We start from the raw sequence: 9,766 nt of genomic DNA on the forward strand, positions 1-9,766 counted from the left end.
TTTATTTGGGCTAAATAATTTGTATAACGAACACAAATCTGCCACAGCAACTGTCCATTCATAGCCAACCGACTCTGCCCTCTAGAGGATTTATTACGTAACATCAATTTTACGGACGGAGGTATGAATGCAACTCCGGGAGCAACAGTTGGCCCGGAAAGACGAATTTCGTCCGGTTCCGTAGGGTATAAATGGGCCTTTACCCTTCATCCAAGCTTCAAATGTGAAAAAAAGCTAAATCAATTCATTTTAAAAGTTAGATTAAAAAATCGTGGGGTGTATCGAACCACAGCTTCAAAATCGTGACACGAACCGAATCGTGAGTTGAGTGTATCGTTACAGCCCTAGTCGTCAGCCAAGTAAATGTTACAATGTTAATTAATGTTGAATTACTTCAGTACTATGTGAGTGTGTTGTGAGTCAATACCAACTCAGAGTGAGCAGTCAACCTCCAAACAGAAGTAGGCAGGCAGCCTAAGGCTTTTGTTTTGCATGGAAGATTATGTCAGATTTTTTTTTTTAATGTCACAGGGTTTGGCTACAACTTGCACTGAACTAATGCGCACCACAGTCGCTCAACAACTTTGAATTAGGTTCCCAGACCTTTTTCAGAATGGTGATATAACAACCCCTACAGAGAGATGGGGGTGTGTATTGATATGTTACATTGTATTTAAAAGCTGAATCAGAATAATAGTATCCTCCCTGAATGTACTGTCTGTATGCTATTGTAAGTACAACCTGTTCCATACTCGAGAGTGACTGCGAGGTCAGGTCAGCCTGCCAGTAATGTGTGTGTGTGTGTGTGTGTGTGTGTGTGTGTGTGTGTGTGTGTGTGTGTGTGTGTGTGTGTGTGTGTGTGTGTGTGTGTGTGTGTGTGTGTGCGTGTGCGTGTGCATGACAAACAGAAGTGAACTGCAGTGCAGCACACACAGACACGCACATCACATCACATCACATGGGCACACAGGCAGGCACAGCAATGTGGACTCGAAAAACAGACGGGCCACTGATCAAACAGACAAGGGCCACCACCGGAAACAGATACACAGAAAGTGACAGACAGCAGACCCTCTCGGACACAGAAGGCACTAAATAGCCTACAACTGTGCATGTTTGCTTGCTGTGCATATCATAAGCATTGTCACGGGAGTACAGTCGTCGGTCGGTCACACACACACACACACACACACACACACACACACACACACACACACACACACACACACACACACACACACCAGAGAGACAGACACACAGACAACACAGCACGCAAAGCTGGCTGTGTTTTTGTAGTGGCCGCCGGGTGCTGCCAGTTTGTGTGTTGGTGGCATGCTGCCAGTGTCGTTGAGATGCTATCCGTTGGGGTCACTTCGCTTTTGTGCTGAACCTGCCCTTGATTTAGTAGTAGGCTCATTGAGAGTATACAATAAAATAGTAGGCTATATATTGTGTTTGCTTCAAAACTGAAACATTTGTTGATTTAATTCGCTTTTAGTTCATTTAATTTTGGCCACATAGGCGTGCGCATGAGTGCTCTCAAAGAGCGTGGGCAGGTGATTAGGCATGACAGTAGTTTGACGAGTAAAGACAAAGACAGAACATAAAAGTGTGCCGCATCTGAAAACAGACTAAACAACAAACTCAACTTCTACGTGATAACAGCGAGCACAGGATACCATACCGAAAGCAGCAGCAAGTGTCTGCCGTGCCATCATGTCTGTCTGCGTGTCTGTCTGTCCGTCCAACAATTCGCCAACATCAGCCATAAATGTTTGTTTAGACTTGGGCAATTGAAAATACCAAAACACGGCCACAAACTCGACATTAAGTTCCTAAACTTGCACGTGACAAAGCGCGCGAACGAAACTCCGAAAACAAGAACTTACAGTTTGGTGGGAATCGATTCAGGTACTCCATGCGCTGCAAACAAACTGTGAGAGGTCCTCGAGACGTGAAAATGTTCCGTGTGCGAGGCGAGTCTACGGTCACAGAGTCTAGAATTACAGAAAATAAATGAGGTGAATCAGTACAATAACTGCTGCCATTACTTCGTAGCTAAATAAGCACTGTTTCGTGCTCCCTTGCTGAGCTTGCTTGCTTGACTAGCCGCTTACAAACACCACACTCCCGGTGAGTGACTAGTTCTAGCCTGATGACTAGTTGGGCTGCGAGCAGTGCTGCCTGCAGTCGACTCAGCGCGAGAGGTGTCACATCATTGGAATGTCTGAGGCAACCCCCAGTGTTCGTGTTCTAGCTCAATTCTTGCAGTGCTGCCTGGATAGGAGCATCGATTCGCGGGTGCCTGAAAAACTACCGACCCTGATCTGGTGGAAAAGTGAAGTTTGCCGTTGACTATTCCTATTGTGCGGCTACTTTGAGTGTATTCTGGAGGGGTCCTAATACAGAAGGAATGGATATGCCATTTTCATAATACCCACTTTTGGTACTAGGTCTCTAGGAGTTCAGATTTTTTTCCTACTAAGCTCAGACCTGTCTATAGCTTACTCTGGTTAATTTTCTTTCTTCCACATAGGCTATTAGGATTCAGGTTGGACAGCCACCAAAAAACAAGACTCCATGGGGTTTTATTATTTCCACATGTTCAGGGCAGGACCATAAGCCTAACTGTAAAATGTTTGTACAAGTTTGATCATTCACTGACCTGACCGGGGCAGGTGCAGCCCAACCAGATGGTCCAATCGGGCCAGAGGCCTACTTATGGGAAAAAAAAACTAAAAATATCAAAATAATAATGATAATAATAAAGTAAAATAAATCTCTAACTGATTTCAAAATTGAAAAATGTACGATATTTTGCAAATTATGTTACCACTTGAGATCAAATAATCTGTATGTGGCCCCTGAACTGAACTGAAATGACACCCCTGCTTTACCCAATTAGCTGAATTCAGGCAGAAGACAGTGGCGTCTCAAGAAGACCTATGTTAGCCTGATTATCATCGACTTTCAAATCTCTTCAAGACTTAGTCTGACCAAGAGCATAACAATTCACATTTCCCAAACGGTAGCCTATGGTTGACCCACCTCCCTGCAACTGGTCGATTGTTTCCTGACAAGTAGGAGGAGTTGGCCGGAATTGGGTTCTCATTACACTGCATGTATTGGGTGGGGGGCCTTATGACTTTGTCCTGAGGCCAGACAATAGGGCCTACTGTAGCTGTTGGTCAACAGCCCTGTTCTTAGGTGGCTGTGGATGACCGCGCCAACAGAATGACTGACACCTGAAGTAAAAGTGAAAGCTCACCTTGGAAACTCCTACTCCCACTGTCATTGTGATCAAGGAAGCCGACAAGGGGGGGCAAAGGGGTCAGTTGCCCCAGGCCCAGGCAAAGATGGGACCCAGAGTTAGGCTCTCACAGCATTGAATGCATCATGAGGTGGGCCCTTTCAGATGGTTTTGTCCCAGGCCCAGTAAAAGCTGTCAGTGGCCCTGATTGTGATACAGCACTCCACAGCACACAAGTGCACACTGCACACAAATAAATTGCATTTACTGTAGGCTATGCCTCACCGGTGCAAGGGGGCAGCCCCCAATGCCCCCTCCAAGGGAGCAGTGCAGCAGGACGATACCGTGCTCAGCGTACCTCAGTAATGGAGGAGGATGGGGGAGAGCACTGGTTAATTACTCTGCCCACCAACCTATGCAGGTCGGACGTCGAACCGGCAACTTTTGGGGCACAAGTGTGACACCATAACCGCTTACCCGGTTCACACCCAGCATCAACAGTGTGTAGGCAGTAAGAAGCCGCTCAAGTTCTGTACTATCCAACCCACCACCGGCCACTGCGCTGTTGGTGTGGAAGGTAGGGGTGTAAATCACACAGCCTTCATGCCGATACGATACAGTATCGATTTCTTAAATCCAGGATTCAAATTTTTCTTCGATACTTAAGAATTCCCCACGATACGATGCGATTCAGTTCGATTCGATTGTTTCCAATTACTTTTCCTCTACTATTGTGTTATGGAGCTAGGGCATTGCACAGGGGCCAGCGATTCGATTCTTTTCGATTCTTAAGACTGCCCCACGATACGATGCGATTCGATTCAATCGCCGGCCAATACTCCCGATACATCGATACATTTCGATTTTATTTACATCCCTAGTGGAAGGACTGACCTGTTCTCGTGCATTCAAAACTTTTTTTATGTAGATGCCGCCTGGCAACACATCACTTCACCAGAGAGAGTAGAGAGAGAGAGGTTCCATTGGCCCATTGTTTCCGGGTTCTATTATTGCAGGTGGATCCCCCTTTAGGCAGACCTAAGGACTGTTCTATTCAATGCTAGGAGTATTATGACACGCCCCTTTAGGCAGACCGGAACCTGGTCATGTTAGGTGCCCATAGCAACCTATTACATTGGCATATCTCTATACTTCAAGAATCTCTGATTTCACTCTGCTGCCACATAGAACCTCGGTGTGCATTCCAATACGCAGACTTCCGTCCTCACTTGCCTGCTTGTGACCTCATGATGACGTCACTAACGAAAGAAAATGAATTCAATATCTTGCAAAAGCACAATTCTAATGTAATTTTCTCATTTGCAATTGGGATGGTGAATGAAAATAAACCCCCAAAAGTTGGCTAGTGGCTAGGCTGACAGCTGGGAAACTTTATTGTTTTCTCCACGGAGGCGGGGCCAGGAGGCAGGGCGAGGCCACAAGCACAAGTGGAGGACGGGAGTGTGCAAATTGGAATGCACACACAGTGTGAATTTTGCCGTGACGTGTAATCATGCATTTCCCACAGGAAGACGCAACCATATCATTCTGCACAGCCAGGGCTGGACTTGGGGGAGAAATAGTGCCCCGGGCACTTTTGGCTTAAAGAGGGCCCCTCATAATTAGTGGCGTACTACTTTTCTGAAAATAGTGGCCCACGAGTGTGTGGGGCCCACTGGGAAATGCCCGCTACGCCAGATGGCCAGTCCAGCCTTGTGTTCAGCTGTGCCGTGCACATTTTTCAGGTACACTGTGTTGTAGGCTAAATAAGAAAACTGCATTAGCAACATAATCTTAACTGTACATCAAACACATGAATCAACACCATGCATGACTCAATGTGCAGTTACCAACTTTTATAAACATCTAAAAGGTTTTTTAGTGAACATGAGTGTGTGATGACAAACATCTGAGATTTAAATCTTTGAGCATCAAGGACAGTACTCACTCCTACAGTCTGCCTCATGTACAGGTTTCTCCCGGTGAACTCCCAGCCTAGCGGTGCACAAAGCAAGCAGGGTTGCCAGATGAGCCTGATGATTTCCAGCCCAAAAAATGCTCAAAACCCGCCTAGAAGCACAAAATCCCGCGCAATTCTATTGATGTCTATGGCTAAAATTGGGCGGGTTTTTCTGCTAAATGCCATTTTTCCCCACACACATGGCCATCCTAAGCAGCCCAATTTGGCAGGAAACAGCCCAATCTGGCAACACTGAAGGCAAGTTTTAGTGTAAACTAGCAGGAGGGTAAGATCATATCGGAAATTAATCTGAGTGATCTTCCAGATGATAGGCCAACATCTGAAAAGGTCACGTCCAAACAGAGGGAGTTTCTGTTACATACAACTAGAGATGTCCGATATTGGCTTTTTTGCCAATATCCGATATGCCGATATTGTCCAACTCTCAATTTTCGATTCCGATATCGGCCGATACCGATGTTGATATATGTGGCTTATTTTTCCTCAAAACAAATTTTAGGTAACATTACACATCTCCTGTTGTGGAATAAAATATGCTTAATTTTATTGTAACGCCCCACTAGATTACATTATTACATTACATTTCACTTAGCTGACGCTTTCATTTGTTCAAAGCGACTTACAACTATTATTTTTCAGTTTCAACTACTATTTTTTTTTTGTTACAGTCCCTGGAGCAATGTGGGGTTAGGTGCCTTGCTCAAGGGCACTTCAGCCATGGATGGAGGTGTAGGGAGAGGTCGTGGGGGATTCGAACCGGCAACCCCTAGATTGAAAGACCAACTCTCTAACCACTAGGCCATGGCTGCCCCTGCCCATGCAGCCATGGCCTAGTGGTTAGAGAGTTGGTTGGCTTCTTTGGCTTCTCGAATGCAGCAAAGCTTTCCAAATATTAACATCATCTGTGCAAAATAGAAAACAAATTAAGGAGAAAAGTGTACAGTAATTCAAGCATTATTATATCGGTTTTGATAGGTCAAAAATCCAATACCGATATTGACCGATATTACATTTATTATCGGGTCGATACATCGGACATCTCTACATACAACCTAAGTTTTTATCTGCCATAGCTGAAAATTTCCATTTAATCATAGTGTGTGATGACAGTTAGGTGACTGTGTTATTTACGTACTCTACATTCTATATCAGTGGTCTACAAAGGGCGGCCCGTGGGCCAGATCTGCCCTGGGCATGGCAAACATTTGATCCACCATCTCTCATGACAGGTCATGTATGCACATGAAGTGGGAGGGGGGATTACTGTCTGTTGTTCACCGAGGTGGTGGTAGAGTGACAACGACACATACGTACATTCAGATTAACGCACAGCCAAGATATGGCTGCAGCCTAGGGGGCCCTACCTGCCAGGGGGCCCCCACAGGCTAGATATGGCTGCAGCCTAGGGACCCCCACCTGCCGGGGCATTTTGGTGCAGTCTGTAATAATAGGCATGGGCCAGGCGAAGATGACCGCATATATCAGTTGAAAGATCCACACATGCATTGCAACTAAGTGTTTACCTTTTTTGTTATGAAAGGTTGTGAAGCAACATTTTGGTGAAGATGACAGCATATACCAGCTGACCCAATGCTATACAGGGGCACAGTAGGGCACCGATCATTTTTTTTGCAGTTATTTATTTTAAAAAGCTTGTAAATTAATTATATTATTGCAAGTTAAAAGTGCACTATTTTGTGTGCATTCTGTTGATTACTCCGTATGCTAAACTTGAGCTAGGTTTTTTTGGTTTTTTTTGTGACACTTATACCGGGGAACCCAATTTTTTGGGTTTTTTTGTGACACTTATACCGGGGAACAATAAATCAATACCCAGGCACGTGCCCCTATAAAATAGGTCTAGCGACGCCCCTGCATGCATTGCAACTAAGTGTTTACCTTTTTTCGTTATGAAAGATTGTGGAAGGAAACAGCGCTTTGGTGTCTGGCGTGGCCTATTACAACACAGAGCAGACAGACAAAGAGGGGACCAGGGTTGCCAGATGAGGCTGATGATTTCCAGCCCAAAAAATGGTCAAAATCCACCTGGAAGCACTAAATCCCTAGCCAGTCTGTGCCTTCCTAGTGACGCAACACTTACAGAGTTGCAACTAGTCAGGTCAAGAGCAATGCAAGTAGAATTCTGAGTTCCCGAAAATACGGGAACTCCTCCCACTTTGTCGGTAAGCAAACAACCATAAGCAAACCAAGGGAGGCGGGTCAACCATGCCGTTTGGGAAACGTTAATTGTTATGCTCTTGGTCAGACCAAGTCTAGAAGAGATTTGAACATCGATGATAATCAGGTTACTAAATCCCACCCAATTCAATTGATTTCTATGGTTTTCCTGCAAAATGCCATATTTACGGCCATCCTAAGCAGCCCAATTGGGCGGGAAACTGCCCAATCTGGCAACACTGGTGGGCAGGGCCGCTGACAGCTTTTGAAAGGGCCCCCTACCCAATACATAAAATGTAAATGGGACCTAATTCTAGCCCCCCTATTTCCCTGGGCCCGGGAAAACATATCCCTTTGTCCCCCCCTGTTGGCAGGCCTGCTGGTGGGGACAGTCCAATGAGGCTGCTAAACAGTGTTGGCAGATGGAAAATGTTAAACTATCGTACCAAAACATTTTTAAAAAATATATCGTTTTTGTGCTTTTGTTTTTTTTTGCTGAGTAAATTATCGTACACAAATCGTTGTTTAAGGATGAAGGTTGAAGGAACATTCTAAAATTATGGTACATCATGTTTTCGATCGTATACAGAAAGTGAAAGCCCATTGGGAAACTCCAACTCCCATTGTCATTGTGACACAGCACTCCACAGCACACAAGTGCACACTGCACACTGCACACAACGAAATTGCATTTTATGCCACACCCGTGCAAGGGGGCAGCCCTCAGTGGCGCCCCATGGGGAGCAGTGCGGTAGGACGGTACCATGCTCAGGGTACCTCGGTCATGGAGGATGGGGGAGAGCACTGGTTGATTACTCCCCCCACCAACCTGGCGGGTCGGGAGAACCGGCAACCTCGGGGATGCAAGTGTGACGCCCTAACCGCTCACCCATGACTGTCCATTTGCTTTGGTTGAGTGGCGACAACAATACTTGTAGTGTTTACACTGTTATTTTGACAACAACACTTGTAGTGTTTACACTGTTATTTTGTTATAAAAGGTTGTAGTGTTTACACTGTTATTTTGTTATAAACGGTTGTGTGGTTATGAATTGTGTGATGGTTCTTGTGTGCAGGGCCGCTGACAGCTTTGACTGGGCCCGGGGCAAAGACATCTGAAAGGGCCCCACACCCAATACATGCAATGTAATGAGGATCCAATTCTCAGATTCAGATTCAGATTCAGATAACTTTATTAGTCCCATCAGAAGGGAAAATTCAGTTTGCGGTCCCAGTCTCCATCAGTCAATGAATAAATAGTATAAATAAAAAGATTAGAAAATGAAATACAAAACCTAAAGGAAACAAAAAACAATAAATAAATAAGAAAACAAAAGACATACACATTTTAACACATACATCCAAACACCCTGTCCTGTCTGGGACCCTTCCCTACCTGGGCCCAGGACAAGTGACCCCTTTGTCCCCCCTGTCGGCTTCCCTGCTTGTGTGTTATTATATGTTGTAGGCCTCCTGGCAGGAAACAGCTTTTTGGTGTGTGTGGTGGTGAGGCCTGTAACATGCACAGGCCAGGTAGCAGGGGCGAATCTAGCCATTTTGGGGCCCTAGGCGAAATATAAACATGGCGCCCTCAAGAGACATTATATATATACATACAACTATATATATATATACAATTCTGTGTCTGTGTTGTCTCATTTATATCTTCGATGACAAATATCTTCCATGACAAATTAAGATCAGGCCTACTTTTTTGTGTGCTTACCGCAATTGGTGTGACAGTTGGGGCCCCATGGAGGTCAGATATGACCGGGGCCCTAGAAGGTAGATGCTTTATTGATAGGCTTTCCATCTTAAATTGTGTCGGTTTTATCTGCACAAATGGGTAAAAATTATCTGAAAAACTGGTTATTGGTTTCCATTGGTTTCAATGAGGGCACTCGTGTTCTGGCAGGAACTCGCTTTTCGGCACGACACCCCTGTTGAGAAACGCTACTTTCTACGAATTACAGCGGCAGTGGCCTGGTCTCGGTTGGAAATACCCGACCTGACTTTTTGCCCCAGGCAGTCCAGCCCTGCAGGCAGGGGGCGCTGCTAAAAATGATGGGCCCGATGAAAGATTCAAATTTTGGGCCCCCCCCAAAAGGGCAAATTGTCATCAGCATCCTTCCAAGGGCCCCCAGTCAGTGCTGTCGGGCCCTTAGAATCTGTAACACCTTTTCCCCCCTCGCAGCACCCATGCCTGCAGGCAGATACAGTTTTTTTTCAATTGCTAACAAGCTTTTGTCCAATCCTCAGCGACATTTGCAAAACTCTTAATACAGTTAGCACACCAAGGGCTTTCAATTGCCATACAGTTGACACATTACATACCTTTTTCACACAATTAGCAGTCA

At 45.3% G+C, this 9,766-nt stretch overlaps 1 protein-coding gene across 1 annotated transcript in view; it reads right to left on the reverse strand.

Annotated features, from left to right (window-relative positions):
• Positions 1 to 2,163, reverse strand: part of plce1 (phospholipase C, epsilon 1) — a 212,341-nt gene extending 210,178 nt beyond the window's left edge. The window contains exon 1 of the mRNA XM_063221000.1: positions 1,890 to 2,163. The gene's annotated coding sequence lies outside the window, so the exon portion shown is untranslated. The remainder of the gene's footprint in view (positions 1 to 1,889) is intronic.
• Positions 2,164 to 9,766: the final 7,603 nt, after the last annotated feature.

The sequence above is a fragment of the Engraulis encrasicolus genome, chromosome 17 (genome assembly GCF_034702125.1).
Source record: "Engraulis encrasicolus isolate BLACKSEA-1 chromosome 17, IST_EnEncr_1.0, whole genome shotgun sequence".
Classification (NCBI taxonomy): domain Eukaryota; kingdom Metazoa; phylum Chordata; class Actinopteri; order Clupeiformes; family Engraulidae; genus Engraulis; species Engraulis encrasicolus.